The sequence below is a fragment of the Tupaia chinensis genome, unplaced genomic scaffold (genome assembly GCF_000334495.1).
Source record: "Tupaia chinensis unplaced genomic scaffold, TupChi_1.0 Scaffold000460_1, whole genome shotgun sequence".
In the NCBI taxonomy this organism is placed as follows: domain Eukaryota; kingdom Metazoa; phylum Chordata; class Mammalia; order Scandentia; family Tupaiidae; genus Tupaia; species Tupaia belangeri.
Genome location: NW_006159969.1, coordinates 1,270,386 through 1,290,935, shown reverse-complemented (window position 1 = coordinate 1,290,935; position 20,550 = coordinate 1,270,386). Strand labels below are relative to the sequence as shown.

The 20,550-nt window shown below is 41.4% G+C and overlaps 1 protein-coding gene and 1 pseudogene across 1 annotated transcript in view; both read right to left on the bottom strand.

The window, feature by feature from the left end:
• Positions 1–20,550, bottom strand: part of CDK6 (cyclin dependent kinase 6) — a 258,036-nt gene that overhangs the window by 42,400 nt on the left and 195,086 nt on the right. The window lies entirely within an intron of this gene.
• On the bottom strand, positions 13,584–14,310 carry LOC106735617 (cytochrome c pseudogene; annotated as a pseudogene).

Sequence of the window (20,550 nt, the reverse complement as noted above, 5' to 3'; positions counted from 1 at the left end):
TTTGGAGTTTCCCTATGAGCTGGTGTGAGGTACTTCTTCCTGTGGCTCATATCAGGACTCTCTCTGAGAGCCTCGGGGACTGCACTCTGGATTTTGTGAGGTACTATGGAAAACAAAGGAAGACCAGAACGGAGGCCCTAACTCCTCCCTGTCGAGAACTTAGCAGACCCCTTGCCCCAGAGAGTCCTGCCTAGTTTCTTTAATCTTATTAGATGGGCTTACTGAATACTCACTCACATGCTCAGCCCTCTTGCCAGACTCCAGGACCAGTTCTAGCCTTTGTGGTAATTGTGGTGGGGTGGAGGGGAAGGACCTAAGGAGCCCTACGACAATTAGTCAGTACTTCACTTCTGAGTCATGCTGCCCCATCTGCTGTGACCCAAGTTCATGCTTTGTATCCTATTCAATCGTTTGAGGTTCTGCCTGGAATCCCAGTACTTGGCCTTTTTGCCTCTGAATTATCCTAATGTCTGATGTTACCTTTCACAAGAAGTCACCCCTTATCCTGTGCTAGGAATATGATACACCAGGAGAGGGGCGGGGGTGTGTGTCCATTTAACAACAATAAGAGCAGCCAAGTTTTACTGGGCATGTACAGTGCAAAGGACAAAGCTTAGTGCTTTACACGCACTGTTTCATTTAATCTCAGATTAACACTATGTAGGAGATATATATTAATATCTTCATTTTATAGCTGAGGCAACTGATGTTGAAGGATGGTTACTAATGAGTCATCATCAGCTAAGAAGTGAAGGAGACAAAGCTAGATGCTCCAAAGTCAGTTCTAGCAGCCACTGTGCTGTATTATATCCTTGATATGACTGTGGAAATGTTGCCAGACTTGAGACTCAGAATTAACAACAATTCTTGATTTCTTAAAAAAAAAAAAAAAAAAAAAAAAGAATGGAAACAATACTGGTAAGCTTGATGTTGAGATCAAGTAGTGCTCTTTAGTTGATTGTAGGAAAAGAAAAGTAATTCCAGAGTCTGTGAGATCACAAAGAACATGCAGACTTGAGTTGTCCGTTCATTTATTCATTCATTCAGGATCTGTGACAAGCTCTTCACTCTGCTGAGTGCAGGGAATACAGAAATGACACAACTGATATGGTCCTTTGCCCTTGTGGGGCTTACAGCTTAGAGAGAAAGAAAGATGATCATTAGACAAATGGTAAGTGATACGAAGAAAGTAAGAGACTCTGGTGGAGAATAATGGAGTGAGTGGTCAGGAAAGGTCTCCCTAAGAGGGTGCCATTGGGACCAGCAGTTAGTGTAATGGCTATGTCACTGGACTCCCACGTAGTTGACCGCAGTTTGAGGACTGGACCCGGTGGCTTAAACTCATGCCGGGCGCGTGTGCGTGCGTGCCCAAGATCCTGAGAGGAGAATGGAGGAGAAGGGATTGCGGCATGGCCATCCCCCCTGGGGGGTGATTTCTCACTTTCTATCTCTCTATCTCTCTGTCTGTCTGGTGAGCGCACACGCCCTATAGCAAAAACCTCTCCAAGAAAAAAAAAAAAAAAAAAAAAGAGGGTGTCATTTAACCTGAAGGATGAAACTGAGGAGGCAGAGTTGATGAGGTCTCCTTACTTCCTTTTATCTTTGGTAATGGCTGGAATTTTTGGGTACTTTTCAAGGGTGCGTTATGACTTGGGTTCTGCAAAGCAGGTCAACCACTATGTTACAATCCATGTGCTTTAATATTAATGCTTTCCATCACCCTGTTCAAAACATCATGAATATGATATAAATGAGATTTTTACTATTCAGTCTAGGACTCTCTCTCTCTCTCTCTTTTTTTTTTCTTTAAATAAGGAAAACAACAACAGAATCAGAAATAAGAAGAAAGGACTCAGTGTTTCACAGAGTTCATCCAAGTGTACTATTAGTTTCTTCCCTGTGGAACCGGCATATCAGCGAAAGATGACGAAAGAAAAGGAATGGGCCCGGAGGGTCCTAAGGAAACAAGGCCAAATTTGCTATTCACATGAACCCTTAGAGGGAGAGTGGAAGGCAAAAGCAGAGAATTGGGCTCAATTTTCCTATCAGTGCTATGTATACAGTGGTCAGCAGCGACACTTAATTTAAAACCAAGAGGCTTTTTAAACCAGCACTGGTGAGTCCTGACCTTCTTTCTTCATATCTATGAAAAATGGTTATTTTATGGGGGCCAGCAGGTGGCGTGGAGGTTGGGGGGCGCTGGATTCCCACATAGCTAACTGCAGTTTGAGTCCTGGACCTGGTGGCTTGATTTCTCGCTCTACCCTTCTCTCTCTCTCTGGTCAAATTAAAAGATAGTAATAACAAATGAAATAAATATTTTTTAAAAATGTTTACTTTATTATCTCATAAGAAGAGATACTGGAGAACCCACTAAAGGAACCAGCATAGAAGGCCTAGGATTTTTCTTTGCTATGATCTGAATGCATTTTTCTCTAGAAGAATAGAAGCTCCCTTAAGGATAAGGGGGGTTGGGACCAGGAGTCATTTACAGCTAAGAAGGAATATTTTTGATGTTTAGAGAATTCAAATCATGACTATTTTCATTGTTCCAAGACTGTAATAGAATAGAGCAATCTGACGTTCTGAGACCTTCAACTCCCTGGCTTCTAGAAATCTATTTTTTTCTCCATCACAATATTTCCCCTAACTTCTGAATAATTAACCCTAATGCCTAACCTAGTCTCAAAGGAAAGAGTTGTGAAATCTCCTGATCCATGCAATAAGTGCAGAAGGACACATTAAGTAATGTGTACAGTCTGTAAGGCCAAAATTCCTTTTCCAAGGCCTAGTCCACCCTGAAGAAGAGGGAAGAGAGCTCATGTACTTTAAGGACTGGCGCCGCCATTTTATCTTTACAAATGATCAGGACTTTAGGAGTCTCTCCTATCAGACAGATGTGACATGGATCAGCATGCTCACCCAGTCTTCTTTGTCTGCCTATAGAACTCCACACCAACTGACCAAAGCTGTCACCACCCCAGGCTGCCAAGGTGGGCCTCCAGATTGTGAGGCCACAGGGTCAGATATGGGGCCTGGCGCTGGCTGCTGCAGTGCTGTATCCAACAGGCCAGCAGCCAGGCAGAGCCCTCTCAGTAACAGCTTGGCCAACTGTCTGCGAGGGCAGATAAATCCCATGTCATGAGGCTTGGCATAGAGAGCAAACTGTCCACCCCCGTACTATCCCCAAAAGCACTTGGGTGGCAGAAGGAAAAGGAAAGTACGGATCTCAAGTGTCAGATATAAAAGTGGACCTCTTTGGGGATGAACCTTCTGGCTAATTTGGTTTGGATCCCATGGTGTTTTCACCCAGCTCTCATCAATTTTAAGCCGTATTACAAGTTCCCAGACTTTCAGGATAATTCTCTTAATGAAGTAATGCAATGCCAAAGAAATGGCATCACAGGGTTTTGCCCTTTCCTGCTTTGGAAAGGCCATCAAAATCATCATTCCCTAACATACCCTCACAGGAAAAAAGATGAGGCTTATCTTGTTTTTAAGCTATTGTGTTACAAGCATTTCAATGGCACAAGAGAGATAAGTAAATGCTTTCAAAATAAGGTCTGACCCAGGTTTCACCTGATATGCAGTTTCTCTCTTGCTGAGTGCACATGATAATAAGATTTCAAACCCGGCATTAGAAACCATGGTTCAAATCCAGACGTGTGTTTCAACAACACTGCGAGGGCTCTTGATTGCTTCAAGTGAAGCCACCGTCACAAACAGGATTTCCTAAAGAGGTCTTAGGGCAAGGACGCTTCATTCTAACTTTGGCTCTGCCATCTGGGCAGCCCTGCTGCTCCTCCCCTACTGTAAACAGGCAGTTCGAGGGGACGGGGAACACTCCTTCCTATTGTTCCTCGTGCCTCTCGCTTCCCTTTCATCTTTAGTAATAGCTGGAATTTATGAGTACATTGGATGACCTTCCAAGACTTTCCTTTAGAGTTTATTTACTTCACGGATACTCCTTACTAGAGCTCCATCTTTTGGCATCCTTCACCCCAGTTGTATTTGCCTGAAGGTGTGGTTTCCTCTCTGAAAGCTGTTTCACTAAATGAAAATGGAGTCATAAAGTCTGTGTGTGATTCTCAAGATCCTACAGTGATTGTGTATACAAAATTATGTCCCAACTTACACCTTCCACCCAGCCAGGTCTTGCTTTTCCAAGACAATACCGCTGTTTCTGTAGCTTGCCCCAAGAAGCTCTTGTTAAATATCTAAACTTCTCCAAAAACCCAGCTCAGGACTAAGTTCATGCAGCCCCTATTATTTTAGTCGAGTTCAGGATAATATTTAAACTTTTCTAAGCTCCTGTAGCTTTAAGATCTGTACTACATAGCTCAGTACTTATGCATGTGTGATTGAATACCACTTATTATTTATGAAACGTTAATGCATCATGTTCAAGGGACTTCAAAAAGTTCATGGAAAAGGACCAGCAGATAGCATAATGGTTATGTTGCTGGACTCCCAGAGTCGACCACAGTTCAAGTCCTGGACCTGGCAGCTTAAAGCTCATGCTGGTGCATGTGTATGCGTGCCCAAAATCCCGAGAGAAGAATGGAGAAGGGACTGTGTAGTGGCTATCCCCCCCCACCACCCTGGGGAATGATTTTTTGCTTTCTGTCTCTCTGACACTCCAGAGAGCACCTGCACCCCATAGCAAAAACCTCTCAAAAAAAAAAAAAGTTCATGGAAAAATAGAATTAAGAGTATGAGTTTATTTTGATGCAAAATACATAGTTTTTTCATAATATGTACATTTCATGACCTTTTTGAAGATCCCTTTGACGTTTTTCTTATTTGCTCATGGTGTTTATAACTTCTTTGAGATTTGGTCTTTCACTTCTTTGCTATCTTCCACATCCTGGAAAGATCTGGTAGTATTTTATTTCTTTTCTTTCTCTCTCTCTCTCTCTTTTTTTTTTTTTCTTTTTCTTTTTTTTTTTGAGAGGTTTTGGCTATAGGGTGTGTGCACTCACCAGAAAGACAAGAGAGAGACAGAAAGCGAGAAATCATCCCCAAGGGGGAATGGCCACACCACAATCCCTTCTCCTCCATTCTCCTCTTGGGATCTTGGGCACACATGCACACATACCTAGTGTGAGTTTAAGCCATTGGGTCTGGGACTCAAACCACGGTCAACTACATGGGAGTCCAGCAACATAGCCATTATGCCATCTGCTGGTTCCAGTAGTTCTTTTTTTAAAGATTTATTTATTCACTAATTGAGAGAAGCATCTTACAGAAATCCTAGCTTCGTTAAATTTCATTTCCTTATGATGCCAGTCAGTCTTGAGTACGTAAGTGCAAACGCCAGAATTATCCAAAAGAATAATGCTAGGCCCAGGACTGATTTGATATGTTTACATCATTTAGGTTAATATAATGATGCCAAATGTCAAAATTAAAATTAAGTGCTCCCTGGGAATATAAAATAAAAGATGATTAAACTCTACTAAAGAAAAATCTTAAGACTGTGTGACTGGGAAGAAACATGGCAAAACAACTTTTTGGATAAGGCAAACTTTTTTGGATAAGGCATCATTTGGCCCATTTTATGCCAAAGCTACTCATTGAATGTAGGTCTAATATGTTCATTTATTTATCACTTATTTACTAGGTAGATACTTTATGCTGTGCTCTGTTAGGTATTAGTTATATTGTGTTTAGCAAACAGTCTGTTACATTGTTTCATGAGTGATGGGGCAAACATATGAAATCAGAAAACATTAAAATAAATATGAAATTATATCCTAAGTGCTATGAATTAAAACAACAACAACAACAGGATGGTATGAGAATGGATACCAGGGTCAAGAAGGCCTCTTTGAGGAGATATGAAGAGTCTTCAAAAAGTTCATGAAGGGAACCAGCAGTTAGCGTAATGGCTGGACTCCCACATAGTCGACTGTGGTTCGCGTCCCAGACCTGGTGGCTTAAAACTCACGCCGGGCATGTGTGCGTGCGTGCCCAAGATCTCGAGAGGAGAATGGAGGAGAAGGGATTGTGGCGTGACCATCCCCCCTTGGGGGTGATTTCTCGCTTTCTGTCTCTATGTCTCTCTGTCTGTCTGGCGAGCACACGCGCCCTATAGCAAAAACCTCTCCAAAAAAAAAAAAAGCTCATGAAAAATGTGAATCATGTGTCCAAATGAATTTATACTTTAATCTCATTTCTCAACAAACCTTTGGAAGTTCCCTTGTAATATTTAAGATGAGATTTGAAGGATGAGATGGAAAAGCTGGGTGATAAGCTGGGAATTTGGCGAGTATACCAGGTAGAAGACTCTTAAGAATTGCTACAGGTAATCTCTTCAAGACACTGCATGGTGAAGCCAATGCATTTATTGGTCTATGCACTTACTGATCTTAAGGATCTCAATAAGAAGGATATAGGAAATTCATACACTCATCCAATAAATGATTACTGAATGCTATGTGCTAGATAGAGTCCTTTGCTCTGGCAATGTCCAAGTCTCTGCCCTCATGGGGTTTACGTAGTATGACAAGAAATAAAAGCACCAATTCATGGTTATCTGAATATTGCAGTTCTGGCCATAGACCTTGGTATGCATATGAAAAAGCTACAATGGTTTCAGAGGAAGGATAGGGATGGAGCGGAGAGCTGCTCCCTAGTGGGAGACAATTCTGAATGAGTTACCTTGTGTTTCTGCACATCTTGCTATAGAGGCACTAACTGCATTTGTCCCAGAGTAGATTTTCTAGGTAAGCAGGCTTGGAACAGCCTTTACTCACAGGTGGGTTTATTTACTCTTCAACCTAGTAATGTCTCCTGTTGGGGCATTGTGAGGCTGACTTACTTCCCACTATAATAGATTCAAGTTCCCTGAGTGTGCAGTTTCTTTTCTGTAATACAGCCTGATGCACAAGTGCAGGTATCACCTGGCCTTCCTCTCATTTTCCTGTGGGAACTGGGGATCAGATACAAAGGCCAATACCCTAGCTTCTGCTATTGGTGTAACAAATTGTCCTTTTCTCTAACCCAGTAGCCTTGTGCCTTCTGCTGGCGTTCATGAAATTGTGGTAGACTTATTTTTAGCTTGTGAGTGTTGGAGAAAAATCTCATATCCTTTCTAGTTCTTCACAGCAGCCAACTGACAGAGCAAAAGAAATGGGGCCTTTTTGTTTAGAAAGATGAGGACCCAGAGAAGAAGATACGGCTGAAGTCTATAAAATCAGTAAGCATAACTTTGTTTGCATTCATGTCTTGGATATCAAACCAAGAGGTCAATCCCTAACTATCTGAGAGAGATAGGTTTAGAATAAAAAAGGATTTCTTTATAGAGAGGATTCTAACCTTATAAAACTTACCATCTCAATATATGGTGCTGGCTAAAACCACAAATTGTTTTATAAACGGTCTCTCTGGATTTATGGATGACAAACCCAGAATGCCGTTCAGTATTTGATGACTCGGTCTTTGCCAAGTGCGCTCCTACAATATGATCTCATCATTTCTGTCAGAGAAGGACTATTGGGAAAAGCCATTAATCTGACCCAACAAGGGCCATTTTTAATCTACAAAGTAAGAAATAGACTCTTCACTGCTTTATCTAAGTCTAATTTTAGTTCTCACTATGGATACACATACACAAACACACGTATTTGGGATCTGTAACTATAAAATCTCCTTTACAACAAGCTACAGTTCCTAATAATCTTAATTCACAAATGTTAAATAATCTTGGTAAAATATGCTTATATTTTAGGGCAGTTGTTTCCCTGTGGAACACTTATGGGAAATTTTAAGAGATATGTCTTGAAAAAAATGTTTCAGATGACATAATGGTTGCATTACTGAATTCCCTCATGGCCCACCGTGGTTTGAGTCCCGGATCCGGCAGCCTGAGACTCATGCTAGGTGCATGTACGTGCATGCTCAGAATCCTGAGAGGAGATTGGAGGAGATAGGATTGTGGCATGGTCATCCCCTTTGGGGTGGTGATTTATTGCTTTCTGTCTCTCTGGTGAGCACCTGTGCCCTATAGCAAAATCTGTCTCTTAAAAAATAAAAAGTTCCATGGTCGAGGGCTGGCAGGTGGCGTGGTGGTTAAGGGTGCTGGACTCCCACATGGCTGATCATGGTTTGAGTCCTGGACCTGGTGGTTTGCCCCCACCCCACACTGTATCTGGTCAAATTAAAATAAATTAAGAAAAAAAAGACAAAAATGCTTCATGGTTTCATGGTCAAATATGATTAGGGAGCAGTGTACGATACATACTTAGCAATTCAAATTTTACATTACTGATGAGGCCTTGGATATATCCTCAGTATGGAGCCTTTTTTTAACCCAGCATTTCCTAAGTTATTTTAGTGTTGACCAATCATTTCACAGCATGCCTATTATCATCTCATGAAATAATATTCCATCAAACAGCAGATAGAGCAATATGGTTTTAAGATGTTAAAAAACAAAGATTCATATAATAAGGAACAGACTGCTATAATGCCAATATTATAGTAAAGCTTCACTCATTTAAAGTAAAAAATAAAGTGGAAGGGTGCAGAAAGCGTTTACAGGTGACTAAATGTCCTGTGTGTTTTTTTTTTTTTTTTAAAGAGGTTTTTGCTATAGGGCACGTGTGCTCGCCAGAAAGAGAGAGTCGGAGACAGAAAGCGAGAAATCACCCCATCACTCCCTGGTGAGGATGGCCATGCCGCAATCCTTTCTCCTCCATTCTCCTCTTGGGATCTTGGGCATAATCGCACATGCGTCTGGCGTGAGTTTAAGCCACCGGGTCCAGGACTCGAACTGCGGTCGACCACATGGGAGTCCAGTGACATAGCCATTACACCAACTGCTGGTCCCCTGAATGTTCCGGTTTTGGCCCAACAAGATTGCTGGGCCATCATGACTTGGGAGTATCCTTGAAATCAATTGTTTTTTGGATACAAGATGCCAGAAAGCCCTAATTTTAGGAATATTTCCATGTTTTGAAAAGGCTCACAATCATAATAACCACAGCTAACATTTACTGTTTTGAAACAATGTGCTAAGGTGATATTTTGAGTACTTTATATTAAATTCTTACAACAAATGATGCTAGAGGTAGTCTTTTTTTAAAAATTTTTTTGTTATTATTATTTTTTAAATTTGACCAGAGAGAGAAAAAAAAAGGGAAAGTGAGAAAATAAGTAGCTAGGTCTGGGACTTGAACTGTGGTCAGCCATGTGAGAGCCTAGCACTTCAACCACTCCACCACCTGTCAGCCCCAAAAGAGGTGTCTCATTATCCATTTTCATAGCAAAGAAAACTGAGGTACTGGGAAGTAAAGTAGCAGACTTGAGGCTATGTGGCTAGTAAGGGGAAGAGCTGGGACTTAAACCCAGCTAATCTGGTTCCAGAGGGTCAACCTCTGTGCTCAACGACCTTCGGAATTACAGCATACATGTATATTAACAAACTTCCATATTACCAATATAACCACAAGGCAACTCAGTGCACTTCTACTTGGGTTGAAGCCATATGTAAGTAGCCTTTGGAACTTAAGGACCACTTAAAACAATATGCAGACCTCGTGCTAACACATCTTGAAAAGCTTGTCCAAGTCTTACATCTATACCAGAAGAAATAAAACACAAATGGGACAGCATGTACCCATTGTCAAAACAATCTCCCCTTTGCATAATTTCTTCCTCTCACCAATCTGTTACTATATACAATACTGACTTTAAATAAACAAACAAGAAACTACAAACAATATACACCCTCTTTTAATTATAGCATGGTGCAAGGTCACTGTATTAAGATAGTTCATTTCTAAAATATGCTGCTTACAAAATAAACCATATCCAAATATCCATAGTCTTCTATAGTTGTGTGTTCCCCAAACTCCTAATTCTTTTGTATACAGAGTATACCAAAGGTGAGTGTTGAGTGTAGGCTCTCACTGGGTCTTCAGAATTGGTGACCTTACTGCCTCATCCAGATGCTGTTGTGAAAATCTTACTGTGTAGATGTTCTCGCCCAGAATGCATGCAATGGTCATGCTGAATTATGTGTTTGTCAAATCTTACTGATCATTCTACTGTCTTCTTTTTTATGGTTATTATTGCCATTGCTATTATTATTATTACTATTATTTATTTATTTTTTAAGACCCCCCCCCCATAAGGTAAGGGTATATTTGCTCACCAGAGAAAGAAAAAGAGAGAGGGAAAGTAAGAAATCAGCCCCGAGGGTGGGGGAAGCGTGTGGGGGTTGGCTACACTGCAATCCCTTCTCCACTCTCTTGTTGGGACTTTTGGTAGGTACATACATGCTCACAGCATGATATTCAGTCTGCAGGTCCAGTACTCAAATGGCAGAGTTGGCCAGGTGGGATCCAGCACCTTAATCACAATGCCATCTGCTGGCCTGCCATTATTTTATATATTGGCGTATTAATTTTCTATGGCTGTTGTAACAAATCACCATAAATTCAGTGGCTTAAAACAACACACATGGGGACCAGCAGTTAGCGTAATGGCTATGTCGCTGGACTTCCATGTAGCCGACCACAATTCGAGTCCCGGACCTAGTGGCTTAAATTCACACCAGGTGCGTGTGTGTGCGTGCCCAAGATCCCGAGAGGAGAATGGAGGAGAAGGGACTGTGGTGTGGCCATCCCCCCTGGGGGGGGGAGTGATTTCTCGCTTTCTGTTTCTCTGTCTTTCTCTTTCTGGTGAGCACACGGACCCTATAGCAAAGACCTCTCAAAAAACAAAACAAAACAAAACAAAAACAACAAACAACACACATGTATTATTTCACAGTTTTGTGAGTCAAAAGTCCAATATGGCCATCTGGTTCTCTGTTTAGAGCTGTACAAAGGAGACATCAAGGTGTCTGCAGAGCCACATTCCTTTCAGAGGTTCTGGAGCTACATCTGCTTTTGATTTCATTCAAACTATTGGCTAAAGTTCAGTTTGATATGGTTTAGGGTGGGGGTCCCCCTTTTCTTGCTGGCTGTTAGCTGGAACTGCCCTCAGTTCCTAGAGGCCTCTCTCTGGTTCCTAATGTGGCTCCTACATCTCAGAATCAGCAACAGCAGGCCAGGTCCTTCCCATACATAGGATCTCTCTGACCTTTCCCTCTGCCACATCTCTTTGGTTTCAGCCTGAGAAACTTCTCTGCTTTTCAAGGGCTCATGTGATTAGATTGGGCCCTCCTAGATAAACGAAAATAATCTCCTTTTAAGTTTCATAATCTTATTTACATTTGCAAAATCCCTTTTGCCATGTAACATAAATTCACAGGGATTAGGGTGTGGGCCTCTGTGGGGACCCAGGCACCAATTTTAGTGAACATTTCTGTGCCAAATGGCTAACAGTGGTGAATTATAATGCTAAATCTGCCTCAAAGCAAAACAACAAAGAAACAACAACAAAAGAAGAATTTCACAGCCAGATGTTTAATTCTTAGTTTTGCTCATTTCCAGAAACTCTTAAGGTTCAGGAAACAGGGTTAAGGTCAGCAATGAGTTAGGGACTAGTGGAAAGGTTTTGATATTATAAAGAACAAAATGCATTGCCCTAGATCAGCAATTGTTCAAAATAGTAGCTGGAAAAAAAATATTTCCAGAAGCATATGATGACTTCAGGGGGTTAATAAAAACACAGAAATTACCAAAAATGTATATTCCCAGGATGGCATATCCACAGCCAGAGATAATATTAAATTTTATTTTAATTTTTTTTAATTTTTTTTTTTTTTTGCCATGGATGCATGTACATGCCTAAGAAAGAGACAGAGAGGGGAAAGTGAGAAATCACCTCCTGGGGGGCTGGCCACATTCCTCAATTCTCCTCTTGGAATTTTGGGCAAGCACACACACGGGCCTGGCAAGATTTTGAAGCTGCCAGGTCCAGTGCAAGAACCATGGTTGTCCATGTGGGAGTCCAGCTGTTTTAACCGCCATGCCAACTGCTTCTGCCGACCCCCCCCCATTTTTTTTAAAACGTGGAAGAACCTTATATCCTAGACACCCTGATATGCCTGCTGGTAACCCTTTAGGTGTTGGATTGTGGGGAGGTCCCAGGAATCTTTGGAAAGAGGCAGGGGCATCCTGGGAGCTAGGGTACTCTGGGAAGTAGCTCTTTATTTTTTTAATTGCCAGAGTGAACATGCACTCACCAGAGAGAGGAGGAGAGGCAGAGAAACAGCAAAAGCCTCCTCAAATGAGGCGTGGTCATGATGCAATCCCTTCTCTTCCATCTCATCAAGCATTTGGGCAGGCATACAGATGTGCCAAGTATTTTTCAAGTCACTGGGGCTAGAATTTGAATTGTGGCTATGTGGGATCCAGCTCCCTCAACCACTACCAGGCTCTGGGTCTGGCTGAACTGGGCAGTAGCTCTTTAAAAATGGATAGGGAAGTATACCAATACCATTTTTTTTTTTTTGATCTGTTGTTTGGTTTTTAATTATCTTAAGTCTCATGATGGCATAATTTACAAACCTATGCTGATGGTATATCTCCTTTACTTTAATCCTTCTAATAAATTGGCAAAAGCACCATTATCAATCACATACATACAGTAGTTCTCCAGTTTCTATGTGGCTTTGAACAGTTGTCTAACAATCCTGAAATATAACTTAGTCTGACTTAGATAACAGAATTTAAAGGTGTAATTTAACATGCTACTAAATCTTGTCACACTGACTTTTAAAAGCAACTGACCTTTCAAATCATTTATAAATATGTAAAGTGTTACATATTCTTTGATAGTATACATAAACCACACCAAAATGTCTTTCAATAAGTAAAAGGCAGTGTTTTGGATACAGGGAATTCTAATTAAATTGGTAGTTATGAGCAAATATATAAAGTAGACATCACTACCTTCTCTTCAGCTTTTGCCTTAACAGGTTAATAAACACAAATTAAAACACAGGTGCGTCGGCTTAGTTTTTTTCTTTTGAGAGGTTTTCGCTATAGGGCACGTGTGCTCGCTAGAAAGACAGAGAGAGACATAGAGACAGAAAGCGAGAAATCACCCCCCAGGGGAGATGGTCACGCCGCAATCCCTTCTCCTCCATTCTCCTCTCGGGATCTTGGGCACGCACACACACACGCCGGGCGTGAGTTTTAAGCCACCGGGTCCGGGATACGAACCGCGGTCAACTACGTGGGAGTCCAGCGACACAGCCATTACGCTAACTGCTGGTTCCCGAGTCTGCTTAGTTTTGAGAAGTGAAGGGATTTCGCCAGCATTTATGTATTCATATAACCAGTTATATATAAGCCTAAATAAAACCAATCTCCAATAGGCTTTGAGATTTCATTCACCATCTTTGTAGAAAGATGAGCATCACTAATGAATTACCAATTTTATCTTTAGAAAGGGCAAATAGTGATAGTACTTACTGAGCTGAAATTACTGTCAAAATTTAAAAAAAGACAAACAATAATATTAATTTAACCACAAGCTAGTCTTACTTAAATCAGGATTGTCCGACAAAAATATCTTGTCAGCCATTCATGATCTCAGTTCTGGTGTAGGAGATCAATTAATATGGTACACATAAAAAAGATGAGACATTTCTGTTTTGTCATAAATAAGGCAGTGGTCCCCTATTACTCATTAGTAGCTTTTTTAAGATAAGCTATCAACTCCACTCTTTTGGACTTCTTTTTAATGCCAGTGAAGATCATTTTTGTTCCAGGGATGTACTTCTTGGGATTCTCCAAATCCTCCATCAGTGTAGCCTCTCCCCAGGGGATGCCTTTGTTCTTGTTGGCCTCTGTGTAAGAGAATCCAGGGGCCTGACCTGTCTTCCGCCCAAATAGACCATGGAGATTTGGGCCAGTCTTGTGCTTGCCTCCCTATTCCACGATGTGGCACCGGGCACACTTCTGAACAGAAATCTTCTTGCCTTTCTCAACATCACCCATTTTTAATTCTCTCTTTTGTTGCTTGGGAATATAGAGTAACCACTCAGAAGTCAGATGACCTGTTCTCTCAGTGTACCAATATCTTTTTTTTCTTTTTTTTTGGAGAGATTTTCGCTATAGGGCGCATGTGCTTGCCAGAAAGACAGAAAGCCGCCCGGTCCAGGACTGGAACCACGGTTGACTACATGGGAGTTCAGTGACATAGCCATTACGCTAACTGCTGGTCCGTCCCTTAGTATACCAATATCTTAACAACAGGTATTGAATGCAGTACTAGTAATAGCAGAAACACATCCAATAACATGAATCCTATGAGAGCGGTCTCACATCTAGGGAGGAACGCCGTCACACAAATACTTTCACTTTTTCTTGGGAGAGGTTATCGCTATAGGGCGCGTGCGCTCGCCAGACAGACAGAGACATAGAGACAGAAAGCGAGAAATCACCCCCCAGGGGGGATGGTCACGCTGCAATCCCTTCTCCTCCATTCTCCTCTCGGGATCTTGGGCACGCACGCACACGCGCCTGGCGTGAGTTTTTTAAGTCACCGGGTCTGGGACTCGAACCACGGTCAACTATGTGGGAGTCCAGCGACATAGCCATTACGCTAACTGCTGGTTCCCAATACTTTCACTTTCAATACTCTTCATAAATTGTTTTCATACATTATTATTTATTAAGCAATGCCACTAATGTTGGATTTTGATTATTTTTTGATGAACTCTACCTTTTGTATTAATACAGAACAATCTTTAGACAGAGCAAGTCAGTGCTAAAGAAAAATGGGAAAATGCCCAAAATGATAATATTAGAAGGAACAAATCACCCACCCGAAAGTTGAACCCAATTTGTCTTTTTCATCACTTCCTCCGTACTCCTAAGTGTCAATTTTGCTTTTGGCCACCTGCCTCCGAGGAGGACTGCAATTTGGCTACTCCATTTTGTCTTTATGATTCTTTCTTATCTCATCACCTCCCTTTCTATTTCATCTTTAGTTTTTCACTTTGACCTATTCTCTCTCTCTTTTTTATAGGTCTCTAGAGACCTATCTTTCTAGTCATAGGTGGGCTATGGTGAAACATAATTTTAATCATATTTAATTAGACTTTTAAATCTGATGGTACATGCAGCCTCAGGGTTTTCAGAGGGAATTTCTGAAGTCCAATTACAGGGTTATTCTCATAATAAGGAATAATAATTCATAATGAAAGTATTTGCTTTTAAGCCTCATCCAGATGCTGTTGTGAAAAGTATACTAACCCAACCACATTCCGGTGGGGTCATTAGTATGGCCAGTACCAACAGGTGAGGTCTGCTGAAGTCACAGTTCTCAAGAGCTTCTGGGAAGAGCTGGACATTGGGTCCATGGAGAGTCCCAGAGGCAGCCCAGCAGTTCATGCACACGGTGGCATCCACTCTGTGATGCACTGATACTGATAACTCTTCATTAGCTCAAGTATATGCTCCAGCAGTATTGTACAAATGTATGAGCAGTAACAGAATCCTGGCACATCTGAAACTTGCCGCTACTTCAATTTAAGACAATTCAGCTGAGTGGAAAGTTCTGGGTTACAGACTTCTTGCTCACAAAGCTGTAGAATTTTCTTTCATCTCTTTTGAGTTTTGGTTAAACAAAAGTGAAGTCTGGGGCCAGCCTGATTTTCTTTCCCTTTTGTATGGCTTTAAAAACATTATTTAATCCTTGGAGACTTTTTTCCTTTCTCTATGAAATTCAAACATTTTCCCAAGATGTGCTGTGTGTGTCAGTCTTTGGAGTGGATTCCATGGGCTGCCTCCCCGGTGTTCATTTTTCTCTTTTAACTAGTAACAGAAGACTGATGTTTTTCAAATGATCACCTATCTGATCAGAAAGTTCCATTCTCCAGCCTCAGTCACTGGTTTGAGATAGGCAGATATAAGCAGTTGTGAGGCTGAACCCTAGGGCTCTTGCTTGGAATCCGTGAATAGAAGAATCCCTGTGTCCTATGTCTGGGTTCTCTGGGGTGCAGATTTGAAACCTGGAGCTACTACAACCATGCTGCCATGAGTGAAGACAGTTACTGAAGCTGCCAAGGCACAAAGAAGGGAAATTTAATAAAATGGAGCTGTGGGTTCTGGATTAAGCCAGCCCTGAAGCTCTCCGATCTCTAGAATTCCCATTTATGTGAGCCAACTAATTCTGTATTGTCTATCCAAATTAAATTTTAGGTACTCACAGCCCTGAGTGCTCCAGTCACTGTTGTCTCATTTTGATGATTTACCCTCATATATTACAAGATCTTTATTAAAATAATTAATTAATTAATTAACAGAGATTTTTTGCTATAGGGTGCATGTGCTCACTAGAGAGACAGAGACACAGAAGGTGAGAAATCATCACCCAGGGGGGCTGGCCATGGTGCAGTCTCTTCTCCTCCATTCTCCTCTTGGGATTTTGGGCACACATACATGTGCACTTGGTATGAGTTTTAAGCTGCTGGATGCAGGACTTGAACCATAGTCAACTATGTGGAAGTCCCATGACATAAACATTATGCCATCTGCTGATCCCAAGCAAGACCTTTTAATCTGCATACTCAAGTGTATTCTCGGTTTAGAAATATACATATTTAAAAATTTGCTAAAGGACATGTGCACTCCAGAGAGAGAGAGAGAGAGAGAGAGAGGAAGTGAGAAAGCACTCGTCATGAGGGATGGGTATGCTGCAATCTCTTCTCTTCCATTTCTCTTTACTTATATAATTTTTGGGCACACAAACAGGTGCCAGCAAGATTTTCAAGCTGCTGGGTCCAGGACTCAAATTGCTGGTTGGCCATGTTTGATCTAGTGATGGACTGGCCCAGAAAATGTTTCTTTAGTTATCGTTTTGATTACTATATTTCAAAACCATCCATTTCTTAGATCAGACTCCCAGTCTCTATTTTTCATATCTGCTATCTTCTCACTTTTTTAAACTCTTTTTTTCTTCAAATCGGCATTTTGTGAGAATTTTCAATGTCCTTTTACATCAATAATTCAATTTCCTACAGTATTACTTTTACTTTTTACTTCTATCAGATTTTAATTGTGCTACTGTACTTGGTTTTCTTTTCTTTTTTTTCTTTTCTGGAGAGGTTTTTGCTATAGGGCCTGTGTGCTCACCAGAAAGACAGAGAAAGAGACAGAGAGACAGAAAGCGAGAAATCACCCCCCAGGGGGGATGTCCACGCCACAATCCCTTCTCCTCCACTCTCCTCTCGGGATCTTGGGCACACATGCACATGCACCCGGTGTGAGTTTAAGCCACCGGGTCCAGCACTCAAATCGAGGTCGGCTACATGGGAGTTCAGCAACATAGCCATTATGCTAACTGCTGGTCCCGTACTTGGTTTTCTTTTCATGCTACATCTTATTCATCCTCCTTTCCATCTCGACTTGCTAATTTCTGAATTTAGAATGTTCAATTCTTGTGGCTTTTTGTTTGTGCTTTAGAGACCATGTCTTCCAGCATTCTTTGGAGGTAGTCTAATGATTTTTAGAGATTTTATTCTGCTCTCACTAATCAATCATTTTCAGAATTTTGTGTCATGTCTGAAAGTCTTCCAGATAATATTACTTTGCCTTGCTTAGTAGTATGTTCTTCAAATGTTGCAAGAATTTTTTTAAAAGTTTGTTTTCTCATCTTTTTTTTTTTTTTTAAATAAGGTTTTTTTGCCATGGGGTGCAGAGAGAGAGAGACAGTGAGAAATCACTTTCAGGGTGGATGGCCACACTGCAATCTCTTTCTCCTTTATTCTCCTCCCAGGATTTTGGGCACAAATGCACACATGCCTGGTATGATTTTCAAGCCACCAGGTCTGGGACTCAAACTGAGGTCAGCTGTGTGGGAGTCTAGCCCCTTAATCACAATGCCACCTGGTGATCCCTGTTTTCTCATCCTTTTAAAAAAAATATTTATTTTACACATTCAATTACTATACATCATTACTACTTGTCAAGTGAATTTATCCAACATGAATATAACCACACCACTCCAGTTTAAGGTACCAAGCCTGTGAAACCAGCAGTTAGCGTAATGGCTATGTCACTGGACTCCCATGCAGTTGATTGCAGTTCGAGTCCCGGACCCGGTGGCTTAAAACTCACGCCGGGCGTGTGTGTGTGCATGCCCAAGATCCTAAGAGGAGAATGGAGGAGAAGGGATTGCGGCATGACCATCCCCCCTGGGGGGTGATTTCTCACTTCCTGTCTCTCTGTCTCTCTCTGTCTGTCTGGTGAGCGCACGCGCCCTATAGCGAAAACCTCTCAAAAACAAAAACAAAAACAAGATAGCAAACATGTGATCATCAACAGATAATCATCCATTTCTGTGTCCCATAAATGTTTTGCTTCTCTAGTTTTGTCCTTGATTCCCTTCCTCTCACTCTCCCCCTTCTCCCACCCTCTTTCCACACTGTCTCCAGTTTCCATAACCATTTTCCATGCTTCTGTATTCTCTAATCTTTCTCAGTTTCTGCCACAGTGCAGATAGTCTTTATATATTAAGTGCAGACATACGATGTCTTTTTTTCATAGCGTGGCTTGCTTCACTGAGCAGTAAATCTTCCATATTCATCTACTTACTGTCAAGAGAACCAATCTATCCAAACAACATGTAGTCAACACAATGTAGACATTACTTTGAACTTATTCTGTAAATATTTAATGCTCTCTGAGTAGCTCTTAGACTTTAACATCTAGCATCTTTCACCTAATTTTGCCTTCAAGTCTCTGTTCCCACCTACTGAATATCCTATTGTTTTCACCTCCAGAATCCCAGTCTCTTTGCATGTGTATTTTTTTTTTTTTTTTTTTTTTTGGTACTGGCAGACTCCTCCCTGAGAGAAAGAGAGGTAATACTGAAGGGAGGCCCAGTCACGAGTACATGGTAATGCTAGCACACTGCTGTGTTGGAAGTCATATGGTGACTATGGGTTTAGATCCCCAGGGGTAAAGAACATGCTAAGGGCGCCTGGCACCCAGGATTCTGAGAAGCTGTAGGGCTGGGGACACTGCTGTGTGATGAGGCTCTACTGAGGGTGCTTTCTCTTTTTTTCATATGTGCATGTGTGCATGCATTTTCTATCATTAAAAAAAATTAATGGCAACAGAGGTTAAGTCAATAGCATAGCAGAGATCTCAATAGGAACTGTAGTGTTAACAGCTATCTATTTTTTTAAACTAAAATCTACCTTGTGTTTCTAAAACAAGAGAAATGAAGGAGGAGAAAAAGGTCGACCTATTTCCAGGTACGTAGAGCAAACCTGTGATACCACATGGGCTTTTGAATCTAATTCATATAAGTATTTATGTGTGTGTGTGTGTGTGTGTGTGTGTGTGTGTGTGTATAGCTTATTTATTTCTTCCATAAGCAAGAGAGACAAAGAAAGAGAGAGAGAGGCACTCCAACAGGGTCTTGATGCCTTGAATCATTCCCCAGCTTCAGCCAGTCCTACATCATGGGCATGTGCATGCTCAACATGTCCAGGGAGGTCTCTAGATCTGAACCCAGAACCTTTTCTTTCAGCCTCCCAGAGTGTTGTGTTACTACTGTGCCACCATCTGGCCCCCTAAAAGTTTCACTCCTCTCCTCTCCTCTCCCCTCCCCTTGTCTGTCCTTCCTTCCTTTTCTCTTTCTCTCTCTTTCTAAATATATATTGCCACAGAACATGTGTGGTTGCAAGAGATAGAGAGAAAGAAAGAGGAGTGAGAAAGCACCTCCCAATGGGGTGTGGTCACTCTATAACCTTTCTCCTCCATTTTTCCATCCTGTCAGGATTTGGGGAAAATAATACACGCACACACACCTTGTGTGTGTGTTTTTCAAGCCCCCAGGGCTGGGATTTGAACCACAGTTGGCTAGGTGGGATTTGGCTCCCAATGTAGTGTTTAATGACTATGCTATGGAGCCAGCCCCTACTCTTAAAATTTTAAATAAATTTTGATTGAGAGCCCACAGTAAAGCAAAGAGCTGCTGTCAATATGCTTCTATAAAAAAGGTATCAGTTTATAGGGAAAAAAAAGATAAATGTCTAAGTACTAAGTTCAGTGCCATTATTAATTTGAGTTGTATATCACTTAACTGAGTGCCTTTGAAATTTATTGCATGCTGATACCTGAAGAATTCAATTTGACTCTGACAAGAAAAAGAGACATAGCAATTGGCTTCCAAATTACTTCAGATATTGAAATACTAGTATGTCAAATTATTACCAATTAAATGGCTGGGCAACAGCGCAGACTCATTTGGCAGTCTCCAGTTGCCTGACCTCCCAAGTTTAGGATCTCCTCCCATGTTATAGACCAGGAATTGGTCCAGCAAACTCTGTCAGTGACAACAGAAGAGCTGGTAGTATCCAACTCAATCTGTAGCAGAATCTAATTTCCACTGCAAAATGGCATGCCATTTGGAAATGTCCCTTGCAATATTTTTCTTTTCTTTTCAAAATATTTTTGCCACAGGGCATGTTCAGTGATCAGAGAGAGAAAGACAGAGGGAAGAGATCATCCCCTATAGGGGATGGCCATGCTGCAATCCCTTCTCCTCTAGGGATTTGGGCAGGCACACATGCACACCTGGTGTGTTTTTCAAGCCACTAGGTCAGAGTCTTGAATGGCGGAGTTAGCCATG